Source organism: Cuculus canorus, chromosome 1, assembly GCF_017976375.1.
Source record: "Cuculus canorus isolate bCucCan1 chromosome 1, bCucCan1.pri, whole genome shotgun sequence".
NCBI classification, from domain to species: Eukaryota; Metazoa; Chordata; class Aves; order Cuculiformes; family Cuculidae; genus Cuculus; species Cuculus canorus.
In genome coordinates, this window is record NC_071401.1 from 156,965,104 (window position 1) to 156,977,687 (window position 12,584).

General features: G+C 42.9%; 1 protein-coding gene across 2 annotated transcripts in view; it reads left to right on the forward strand.

Annotated features, from left to right (window-relative positions):
• GRIN2B (glutamate ionotropic receptor NMDA type subunit 2B) overlaps positions 1-12,584 on the forward strand; it is a 215,385-nt gene that overhangs the window by 144,469 nt on the left and 58,332 nt on the right. The window lies entirely within an intron of this gene.

The following is a 12,584-nucleotide window of genomic DNA, read 5'->3' on the forward strand; positions in this document are numbered from 1 at the left end:
TACACCAGGACAATCTTTTCACCTGTGGTTTTCTCTGCGCTGTTATGTGTTAACTTCTCTGCTGCTTTTCAAAGGTATCTCAGTGTTAAAACTGTGGTTATCACTGGGACTGCTGTGTGCTTGACTTACTCTCACTGCTCATGAACTCTGGCATGTGTTTAGTGTCATCGATTTGAGTGTACAATATGTTCAGCATCGTTTGTTTTCCCTCTGCCTGAACTGTGTTTTACCCGAGTCTGTAATTTTTTCAGACTGCCTTTGGTAATATTAGATCCCTACACTCGCTCTTTTGTTGCCTTGTAGTGTTGTCTGAGTTTCTGTCACTATCCTTTGGCCTTTCTTCCTCCTGAAAGGCTTTGGCATTTACTGACCTGGGTTTATTTCCAAAATGTGCTGGTGGTTGTGCTGTCTTCTGCTGAGTCAGCAGTTTGCCAGGCTTGTTTAATTTCCTTTTGCCAGGCCAGCTGCATTCTGCAATATCTCCCACCATGCCAAGCCTGGAAGATTGTTTGACAGTCTTTTTCTTGTTCCTGTTTAAGCTTTTGACTTAGTCTGCATTTTGTGTGACAGTTTCTGGTGTTTATTTCCCTTAGGTTTATTTCCTCGGTTCCTGTACATGATAATGATTTACATTTCTATTGTTCCTTCCTTCGAGAAGGATTCTAAGCACTTTGCAAAATTAACATGCAGGCAACATTTCACTATGAGTAATGTTCAGCAGCTCGTCTGGTGGAATGGGGTTAGACCATTTAATGATGCAAAACAGCACTGCACAGCTGTGTAGGACAAGAAAGAGGAGTCTCACTCAAATGGAAGGAGGCAAGGAATTTTTCATTGGGCTTTGGCCAATTTTGACCCCTAAGTCTGATTTTGGGGAAAATGACACGAAACATTGAAGACCAGGAGTGATAAGGTTGGTGCCTTTCCCTTTCCATATGATAATGCCTGAGCCTCAAAAATATGGTGGGAGGAAAAAACGTGTCTGTGAAAAAACATAGTTCAGGATCAGTGAAAATATTCATTAATTTTGGTCAGATATGGAGGATCTGTTTTGGAAATTTTATTGCTCTAAATGAAAACTGGCATTTTTTTGTTTTCATGTAGACTCACAAAAGCCTTTAGATACCATTCACACAGGTGACGTGGAGGAGGAAATGGCAGCATCTTTCCCCAGACCACAGAGCCTCGATAGCCAGACAGTGAGGACTGAATCCTAGGCAATGGGAAAACTGTGTTCAAATCCTTTCTGCCTGCCTTAGAATGGAGTTTTAAACTGCAGTCTTAGTCACCTCTCAGGAGAGAGATCTAGTCCTTGGGACTGGGATTTTTTAATTTTTTTTTCTCTTTTATAGTTGAAACTCCTTTGCCAGTGAGTACTTGAAGTGTCTTTGACGATGTTTGTTTGGATCCAAATTTCCATCACTTTTGTTAATCATGTCTGATAAAGAACCCGACTTTTGTGTGTATTGAATGGATGAGTTTGATTAGTAGAAAATTCAAAAAAGCAGATAAACCTGGGTTTATAGTGAAGCAATACCTCTAATATTGTATGTTTGTTTGTTTGTTTGTTTTCTGTATCGCTTTGACCTGGCTTTGAAAAATCATGTTTTGTGCAATTTAATAAGAACATCCATTTTGGTCAGTATAGGAGCATGCAGGGACGGTCCTTATGAGACTAGGGAAACTCTGCAGGAGGGCAGCTTCCCACCCACCACATAACACAGGGGGCACACCGCAATGTTAAAGCTAATAGATGCTGCAGTCCCTTATGTTCTCCTTGTATATCCACCCTGTTGCTATGTAATCCTGTGTTTTTGAGAAGAAATAGTGTTTGCTGGTAAGTCCGATTATATTGGGTGCAGCACTGGACACCAGAGGTATGCTGCAAGTTTTCCAGTCTAAGCAGTGTGTTATGACAGTCTGACCATGCAAGCTAGGAGATCTGGGAGCAATATAGAGTCCCTTCTGCAGTCTGCTGGCCGAGATCAGCTCCTGCATGCCAAGTTTAACTGTTTGCTTCAAGCATCATCTGGGTGTTTTAAGAATTTAGGATTACTCAGGTCACTTCTTTCAGGCCATTGCTTTACTTTTGTTCTTTTTTAGAAGTGGGAGCTATTTGCTTTCCTTCTTAGATGTGTGCTCATTTTCACTCAGGCTGGAGTTCTTTGTATAGCTGTATTTAATTATGTTTGCTTTGTAAAGACAGCTGGGATTATGGCAGCTTCTCATTTCTGTAGCTTTTCTGTTTCTGACAGGGGTTACCTGTGGAGAGCTACTTTCCTTGAGCTTCCCCTGTGGATAGATCAGCCTGTGTTTTTAGTATCCACCATCTTCATGCCTTGTCCCTTTTCTTACAGATGGCTGCTATTTGAGGTCTCAGCTTTCAGAATGGCTGAGAAAGACTCTTAGAGAGCTGTGTGTGTCTGTATTTGAACAGTTATTCTTATCTGTTCTCTGCCTCCTGTGTTTGGTTACAGAATATGTCCTCTGTGTGTGTGTGTATTTTTTTCCTGCTCATTACCCAGACACCTTGCTCCAGCCTGGGACTAATGGAGATACTGTCTTACAAATAAAGAATAAAGGAGTACTGTCTAGTGAAATCTGCACTAAGGACTTTCTCCACTAAGATGTCCCCTGTCTCAAATAAACACTCTGAAGTATTCCCAGGGTTTACTGTACAATGTTACTTGAGCTTTAGTTAAAACCTGCTTTCTCTATGTAGCCTGTGTGTTACTGGACACTTGCCTGGTTGCTGAGGATAGATTTTCCCAAAGTATATATATTTGCCAGATAGGGAGTATGATAATTTTCTGCAAATTTTTTGAGGGGAATAATCAATAAGGAAAGGAAGGACCTCTTTATGACAATTCAAGTGAGTGTAATTAAGGAGTAATGGGGAGGCAGGAGGTAGAGCAAAAGTACTTTTAGACTTAATACCAGGTATCAGTGGATTCTTCTAGAATACTCAAAACAGTTGTCTGATGAATGTGCTAGGAGCTGGTTGCTGCAGGTGTTGACTGTGGGATGGGACAGCCCAAATGGGAGGAAGGTGGAGAGGAACTGACTGGAGAGACATCCGACAAATTTTCTATTTTCATTTTTCCATGTCTGCCTGGGTATTGCCTTAGAAGATGAGTATCACAGCATGCCCAGGGGAAATCCTCCCTCTCCCAGATACACTCTTTCTCTAGCTACCCTGTCTTCCCTCTTATGAGCAAGAGCATGGAAGAAAATTCCCTTGACTTCTGCCTGATGGGAGGGACCCCAGTTTGTGCTATGACAGAGGGAGAGGGCTGAGAAGTCCCCTATACCTTGAGAAGCCTGACGGGGCTCTGTGCTGCCTGTCCTGTGCCTGCACGGGTGGAATTTTCCAGGAGCCCTCCGCCACCACCATTGCTTTGCAAACTACAAGAAACGCAACTCATGAAAATGCATTCTTAGCACACAGCTGACATGGTCAACATCTGGTTTCCAAAGAGAGTGCTGTGAGAGATTTGAAATTGCTGCACTGTGGAAAAAATGACTTGGGGTAATTATAGATACCTAACAATACTATTTAATTTCTTCTGCCATGTCTTTCCTACATAGTCTATCTGGTAATGCTTCAGAAAGCTGAATAATTCTGACAGGGCAGTGAGAGGGGTAGGTAAGGGAGAAAGAAAAGTCCTTCATGTTTTCAGTTAGGATCTGGAATGAAGGAAATGTGAGTGGAAGATTAGATGTTTTCAAGTTCTGCTCTGGAAAGGGGGACCTTTGCTTTTTTTTTGCATTGGCTAGAGGAGGAAGAGGAGAGGAGAAGCTCAGGAAGATAGGACCTCCAAGCACAGATTCATAGGATAGGGGAGCTTAGTACAAAGCCTCACCGGCAGTTGGGTGCTGTTTGGCCTCACTTCTGCTGAGCAGACTCAGAGCTTGGGACCACAGAGAAAAGGGAGACAAAATTTATAATGTTGGACTAGGAGACAGTTCACAGTGGCTAAAAGTCAGGCCCCAGTTCAAATGCACCTTTGCTTCCTCTGATACAGAGGGAGCATGCAAAAGCCAACCTCAGCAGGCTCAAGTGAAGACAAGCCTGGATCCTAGCAAGGTCTCCTCTCTGCTTCAGAAGTGCTGCTGTTCCACTGGCATTGCAATCCAGAGGTCCTGTCTAGGCTGAGTGTGTCCGTAGCCAAGAATTCTCCTGACAGCATAGAACCAGCTGCGGTGATGACCTGTCCACAAAGGAATGAGCACATTCCCTGCAGGCTGCTGCAGGGGAGAGGGCATTGAAGGGGATGTTAGGAAGAGGGTCAAGGGCCAAGTAGGATGGCCTGTATTGAGGTCTGAACATGGTTTAGGAGAAGCCCTCAGAGACTAAGTGGCATGTGTGTAGAGGCACAGTGAGAGCCACAGAAGGTAGAATTGGGAAGCAGTGAGCAAAAAATAAAATATGGGGATATTAGATGTTGGTTCTAGTGTCAGGGTACAGATACCCAGGAGAGGGAGCCTTGGGGACTATTGAACCTTTCTGTAAAGCCGAACAGATGGAGAAAGATGTTATGAGAGACTGTTTGATTTGGCCTGCTATGTAGCCAGGGTCACGGCGGATAGACAAGGATGCAAGGTGAAGATGAAGCCTGTTTCTCATACCTCTGAGATGTACGTGTTACCTTTCTGCTCTTGTGCTGGGTGCTGTCCCCCACCTCAGTTGCTGGGTGCTGTCCCCCACCTCAGTTGCTGGGTGCTGTCCCCCACCTCGGTTGCTGGCTCTGAGACAATTTCAGCCATGCAGAGGTGAAGTGAAAGGCAGTAAAGGCTTTCTGAAGTGATGATAGAAGGTCAGCAAGAGACTTCAAGCTGAGGACCTGTCAATTGGTATGGCTTCTATTGGTAGATTGTCCCCTGAAGGCAAGCTCTTAGTATCATTTCCTTTAAAGAAATGCACCAAAAGGGATATAATGAAGAAATTAATATTACAAAAGTGTGGCTGTTATCCTGGAAGAAGCACTGTTTAAGACTCATTTGTCTATCATGCTCATTGAGGCTTGTCTCAGTGATGTGTGATCTGAAGAGCTGTTGATGGTGATGTGTTGCAACGCTTAAGTCTAGAGCTTGGGAAAGAGGCCTACATATACAAACACAAGTATTTGAGTGACTCTACCCAAAATAAACTTGCATTGAGTTAACTTGCATAAAATCCTCGGAAAGCTTTTTTGGTGGAAAATTAGTATTTTGATTAAAATACATTTTTGCTGTGAGGTGTTTATTTTCCTTGAGACATGACAACTTTTTGTGAGAAGGCTGAGGAGTCTGGAAAGAGACACTCCAGAATCTTTTATTGCTACAAATGGGTACAAATTGACTTTGTTTTTTTGTTCTTAAATTTTTGAATACTATTTTGAAGTTTTCAGCAAAAGAAGCAACGCTAGGGACCTCCTCTCATTTATATTCACAGGGATATTTCTGTGTGTTTCAGGAAGCTAGAAACACAAACCAGATGATTCTGGTATTAAAAAAAGAACATACTCTTAGCTGCTGTACCTCCTTCAGAGGAAATTGCCATCTCTCTCTGCTCCAGAAGGTTCTGCAATGATAAACGCAAAGCTGTGAGAGACGCTGAGGGAAAAACTGAACTTTGATCTCTGAGAAAACAGCTAGGGATGAATACCAGTTCAAGGTGGAGGTCCTGGACAAATCTGAAGTTGCAATCTCTTTCCCTGTTGAGGGCTTATGAAGGATGTGGTGAATGTGGGCATAGCTATGTGGCAGGAAAAACATTGAAATTATTGCAATGGGGATATAAGAATTAATGATAAATATTTAGATAGCATCATAACTTTGCAAGATGATTTCTAAAAATTAAAGCAAAAAAAGAGGTCTTCTGTTCCTAAAAGACCTCTCTCATGGGCCACCTAGATACCATCCTCTATAGTATAGTCAGGAGGAGCTTATCTTTTCCTTGCTGCCTTGCACACTGTCCCTCTCCCACTTCTTTATTCCAGAAGCTGCTCTATCTGAGTTATACTGACGCTGTTAAATTGATACTGCGGTTCCTGACCCCCTCCCTCCTTCTTGGGACTCAGCACCATCTTTGTCTTCTGGTGGATTGGAATGGCAGTCCTTGCCTGGTTCTTCATGTGATGTGTGCATGCCCAGAAAGTCTTTTCATGCTCTCCCAACATTGTCCCTCCAGACAGTGCTGGACAGGGTAGCAGTGCAAAGCTCAGCAAAGCCACAACATGAAGACAGGCAAGAAAAGGGAGAAGGGACTGGAAGGGTTAAAATAAATAACTTTCATGAAATCTGTGTTGAAAGCAGATTCACTGCATCTTTGGTTACAAACTCATGTTTTGGGGAAGAGACTGAACCAAGGTTATTTCTGCTTAGAAATTTGCTGTTACCGGTCATCCATTTCTGCAGCACTTGCAGAGCAGTGAACTGAATACCGCTATGTGGTCAGTCAACTATCTACGTGCAGCATAATAATGACAGTGCTGGAAACTGGAACTGGCTTCAAGAATTTTCTGACATCATCTCGATCAAGGAGAAGACAGGTTACCAGCCTTCTGTGAACAATTCCAAGAGATACTCCAAGCAGCTCTCTTTCAAAGTAGATGAGCTTTGCCCTTACCTGCCTGCCGGCCAGAGGGTTTCCTTGCAGGGGAAGATGATTGCTGAGTTGCCTGTGCAGAAGCAGATCTGAAGTCTTCTGACTATTCTTTGCCTGTTTCAGCCTAGGTTTGGGAAAAAAGGAAACTGTGAAGTTTGTAATAACTAGGATTCAGTTGCTGAGTCAGACGTGCCTTCTATTAAATCTCCATATTGCTCCCTCCAGCTACTGGGCAGTTTGAGGTACTTATCTATATGGAGTTCTTGGTCTGGGAGTTCAGACCTCTGTGTGAGTGTGAGGGGTGTCTTTTTGGTAGTTTTGGAGGCTGAGGCTTGCCTGGAAGAGGCCACAAGGGCTCCAAAAAGTTTCCCTGTGCAAGGAGCCTGGATAGCTGACCTTCATGTGATGAATGAAACCAGACCGGGGGTTGGGAATGCTCACTTTGGAGCAATGGAACTCGCGCTGCTCATCAGAAACGGCCTTGAAAGCCTTGGAAGTTGATAACAAAAGAGAGCCAGCTAGCAGAAGTTTACTGATAAGCGGGCATTGGAATGCAGAAAGCTGGCTGCGCTTGGTTCAGTAATTTGAAAACAACTTGAAAACAACTGAAGAGCAGTCCAGAGAAGAGCAACGAAGCTGGTGAGGGGGCTGGAGAACAAGTCTTACGAGGAGTGGCTGAGAGAGCTGGAGTTGTTTAGCCTGGAGAAGAGGAGGCTGAGGGGGAGACCTTATTACTCTCTACAACTACCTGAAAGGAGATTGTGGAGAGGAGGGAGCTGGCCTCTTCTCCCAAGTGACTGAGGACAGGACAAGGGGGAATGGCCTGAAGCTCTGCCAGGGGAGGTTCAGGCTGGATATCAGAAAAAAATTCTTCACAGAAAGAGTCATCAGGCACTGGAACAGGCTGCCCAGGGAGGTGGTCGAGTCACCTTCCCTGGAGGTGTTGAAGGAACGGCTTAATGAAGTGCTTAGAGACATGGTTTAAGGGAGTGTTGAGAATGGTTGGACTCGATGATCCAGTGGGTCCTTCCAACCTGGTGATTCTGTGACTGCACCTGTGCACAGTTCAAGGAGAAAAAAATTCATCCTGAGGAAGACTTCTTACTTTATCCCTGAGACCCTGGCCCACGACCTCCAAGAGGCACTACGCAGGCGCAAGACTGGAGAGAACCTTCCAGAACTAATTATAATACGAAGCGGGGGAAAGTTATGAATATGTAGCAGGCGCTCATAACTATGCATGTCTTTACACTATAAGTAGCTGTTTGTGAAGTCATGCTGTGTGCAAGCTAGGAGGAGAACCCCCTTGCACCCTAGTGCTGGAAATAAACATACCTGCTAATAAACATACCTACAAACTTACTCATTTTGTGTTATAGGGTTTGATTCCACAAAACACATGTACCACTATGTCCCATCTATTTTGTGTTGGACATGTGGACAAGAAATAGCATGCTAGCTGTTTTAAAACATCTTTGTTTTGATATTATTTGTTGTATTTTGTGCCCTTCTTGTTGTGGTCATTATCTCTTCAGCTACTGGGTGCCACAAAGCTGTGTGAAGTTGTAGTGAGGTGACACCATTTAATGGAATAAGGCTTATACACTGATCTTACAGTACCTATCTTTTTCAATACCTTCTTTGGTGTTTCTGGTGCAGTTGAAGGTACTGAATTTGTTCTCCAGAGCCCTCTGTGGCTTTGCATCCTGAGTATTTTGTAGCTTTATGCTTCAGCCTGGATTGAAATTAGCTAGGTTAATTGAGCTAAAAATCTGTAGATTTGTACAGGTAGCTTACCAATGGTGTGATCTTGGCAAAAGGTGCCAGATAACTGATACTTTCTTCCATGCCCTTGGTAAAATGCAGACAAAGGTTGCTGACCTTTAAGACTTAAAGTTGCACTGCTGCCTGTTTGCCGAGGCTATTTCTGAGGAGAATGGTAGTATAGAGAGGTGTTAGCCGTATTTCTTCTTTATAAACTGTGGAGGTCTCTAACATCATTTTCTGACCTTGTGTTAATTGGAAGTGTTTCCAAGGATGTTTTTCAATTTTATTGCTATTGCACTTGGGGAGATTGAAATAATACACAATACAAAATGGGAAATAAATAAACTAAATCATCTTATGAGGTCTGGCAAATCTTACGTCTGTGGTGCCTGGAGCCTCCTTGTTGACTAATAAAATTTTTGTCTTTCTTTCTCTGGCTTCTTTTCTGGAGGAAGTGTTCTCACAGGGTGTCTTACAGCAAGCACCAGAAATGCTAAGGAATGGGAGGCAGGGCAGTGAACACGGAAGACACACTGTGACTGGATGGGATGCAGGGAGGTAGGAAACAGTGAAATGTGGAATTATGAAGTGACAGATCAAAGCTGTGGGATTTGTTGACTCCTTTGTTAATCAAGAGGTCAAAGGAAAGGGAAATAAATCAGAAAAAAAGTGGCCTATATCAGGATTAGGACAACACCTCTGATTTCCTTAGCAAGATGACTAATGGTCTGTGAACAGCTTGTTCCAGCAGAAGTTCCAGGGAATGGGACTTGATCGATAAGGGAGGAACCTGGGAAAGCTTCTAAAATCCTTGTGCTCCAGCAGTGCATTAGGTCAAGTTTCTTTCTGCTGGTGCAGCTGCAGAAAGAGGCACCTTCTAGCTTGTGGATGGATTGATCTACACAGACTGCTTTTATTAGCACTTGTTGAAAGGGTTGCTTCATGTTTTGAAGACAATAGTTTCCTTCCCATCATGGTCATCTGGAAATACTTGCAATTGTGTATCCATGGCTATGGAAGAAGATTTCAGACCAAAGCTCACAAACATATCCCTCATCTCTTGCAGTTTTCCACATCCAGAGAAAATCCCTAAACTCTTCTGATGAAGTTTAATAAAACTGTCTTTGATGATCCCTTTTCTAAATCCACCTGAAGGAAATTTGATTTACTTTGATTTCCATCCTTAGTCTTTTGACAATAGAGTTCACAAAGGGGCATGGTTTGGGGATAAATCATTTCAAGATTCATTGTTCAAGAATGAAATTTTCTTCTGTACCCCCATTCTTAGCAAATTTACTTACTTGAGAAAAGGGAAATCTTGACATTTTGTAATTCTTTGTCCAGACCTATGGCCTTGGCCAAGTGTCCTTTGCTTATGATGTGTTTTGCAGCAGCGGTATTTAATGCAACACTGTAAGGTGCAGCTGCTTCTGCAAAGGTAATGCTCAATTGCTCTATGTCCTTCTGGTAGTACTCCTGTAGTCTGTGATGGGTGGCATGTGGTACAGACAAATTTACTTCTTCATCTTTAATGTGTGCACAAACTCCCCCAAAAGCTGAGGGAGGAGAGTTGAAGCTGTCCTTGTGAGAGTTTCTCTTCCCTTCGCTTCACACGGGGCCCAGAAGCCAAATCCTCTGGCTGCTGAGAAAGAAACACTTGGACAAATGGCAACTGAAATGAAACTGTGGCAAGAGAAAGGGGTGATAGAAGTACTTTTTGATAGATCATGTTAAATCCTAAATATCTCCTTTAGTCCAACACCTCTGTCACTTAATTTTGTGGTGAATACAGATCAGGGGGCTTCCACTGGTGATCGTAAACAGTGGAGGTTTTTTCTGTAGCTGCTAGGAAATCTCTGCTCTATGCTACAGGCTTTTCTGTCCATGGATAGGAGTGTAGCATCTATACAGCAGGTTATGAGCTCATTGTGCTTTAATATTGACAGTAAATGATGTGGGAGACTTCAGTGTGATTCAAGACATAATGTCCCACTTTCTCGATAACAAGGTAGGACTGCTTTTGCTTATGCTCTCTGGAGAGCAGAGTAAATTTGATCTCCAGGTTGTCATTCCAGGCTCCTCCACAGATGCTGAGAACAGTTAAAAATGCCGGTGGAGTTATTTGTGTCCAGTGATTTGGGCTCAGAGGACAAGGCCTTGTCCCTTGGATATTTTAAGTGTGTGGTCCCTTGGGGCCCAGGAAAAGAAAGAAAACTTTGTGCTAGAGACAAGCACTTTTCTGGCAGAATTCTGTGTTGAAATTCTTTTTTTTCAGAGCTTCCTTTAGGCCAGCACAGTCAGTAGAGGCAGATGTACCTGCAGAATGGCTTAAACATATTTGTATGGGCTAGACTCCTCGTCAATATTCTGTCTTTAGGGAAAAGAGCCCACGTTTTTAGTTTTGAGGTGATGGGTTTTTTCCATCCTCTCTACCATTTTGTTCTGGCTGCTGTCTGGGACCTCTGTTCAATGGTCGAGGATCGCAGATAGCCAAAATGCCAGGTATGGAAGTCTGATGCAGCAATCTTGTGTCCTACTTTATACTTGTCACCGTACAGGATAGCCTCTGGCTTTTTCCTGGTGCTACACCCAATACACCAAATGTAAGCCCAGAAACAAACCTCAACATGGCTGTGAACAGGCAGTGGTTGGTACTGGGTGGGAATCCAGACTTGTTTCCCCAGTGTTTCCAGGAGATACACACTTCAATGAGATCCCTGCAGGGCAGACAAAACTTTACATGTGTTATTCTGTGAGGAGGATAGGTGAGGAGGACAGGTGACAAGTATATGGGTACCTGTGCTTAACAGGGTACATATAGAAGTATACTGTTCCTGCATATATTTCTCTGTGTGTGTGTTAGAGATATTGGTCCTTGCTGTGTGTGTGTAGCTGCCTCTTTCTTTATGTGTGTGTGTGCACTACCTAACTGCATCTTCACTTCTTTCAGTCTTGATTTCAAACCTGTATTTTACCATTCTCATAACTCCAAGCTTCTTGATCCCAGGAGTGCCCAGTCCTTTCCTCATCAGCATTAAGCCATGTGCCCCACTGTTGCATTATGACAGCAAGTTCCATAACCTGATGCTTCGGTGTGTGGAAAAGTATTTCGTAGGTCCCAAAAGCATGTACATATGATGAAATGAAAGACACTAATCAAATAAAGAAACTTGTAACTACTTTTTAAAGGCTACGGGTTAAAAAAATAAGACTTTTTTTTTTTCTTTTGTGGATTGTAAGCAATTTGACTCTCCAGACATCTTGTATTGCTTGCTGTAATAGTGTCTTGTCCTTCACAAGCTTGTAATTTAGAAAGTTCTGCCTTCTGGAGATCGTGATAGTTCAAAATAGTCTTATTTTGGTAGATACTTGATCCAAAGTTTCTTCGAAAGCTCAAAATTATAACAAAAATCTCAAACAGAAAAGCACTTAGAATTTTACTTACTGTGTATTTTTCAAGTTACATTATTGTAAGGAAAAAAAGCTACTTCTTTTTAATAAAAAGACACATTTTTAAGTGCTGAGCTAATTCTGTGGTTGGTCAAATTTTTACTTCATGCTTGTTCAATGGTATAAGTGACTTTTTACACCTGAGGAAATCTAATAAAAATATAGAAAAGTTCTTTGTGATTGCGAGTGAATATTCCTTCAGATTGCAGCTGTTCCTTGATATTTCTTCTGTTTTTCTCATTCTGAATGCCCATCAGCTGTGGATCTCCTGAGAGAGCTGTGCCTAGACTTGGGACTTTCTGGACAGTTCTCTTTTATCTCCAAAGTAATAATGAAGATCAAATGTTGGCTATGGCAAACATGCATGGCCAATTGCAGCAAATGCATGGGCTTGTTCTGTTCAGGAAGCAGTCTTCTTTTGAAGATCTATGGGAAGATCTGTGTTGATAGGTGGAAGCCTGAATGTTGGCAGCTGATTTGGGGTGAGAACTGTCTTTTTTCCCAAATGGGAATAGTCACAGAAGAGCCCGGGATGTCTTATGGTCCGTTGAGCTGGGTAAACATGGCAGCTCCGAAGAAAGCTGTAAAGTCCATTGAGATCTGAGGCAGTAGAGTGGTCTAAATGTGGTAACAGTGCTACGGGGGCAATAGTGTGTTCTTGCTTTGACCTGACTCCAATCCAAGGTCTTATCTGCAGTCTAGGAGCTGGCCTCAGAGAGTATGGCCTGCACCCTGTGGTAAAAAGGAGATCTGTTTTCATCCCAGAAAGTAGGAAGGA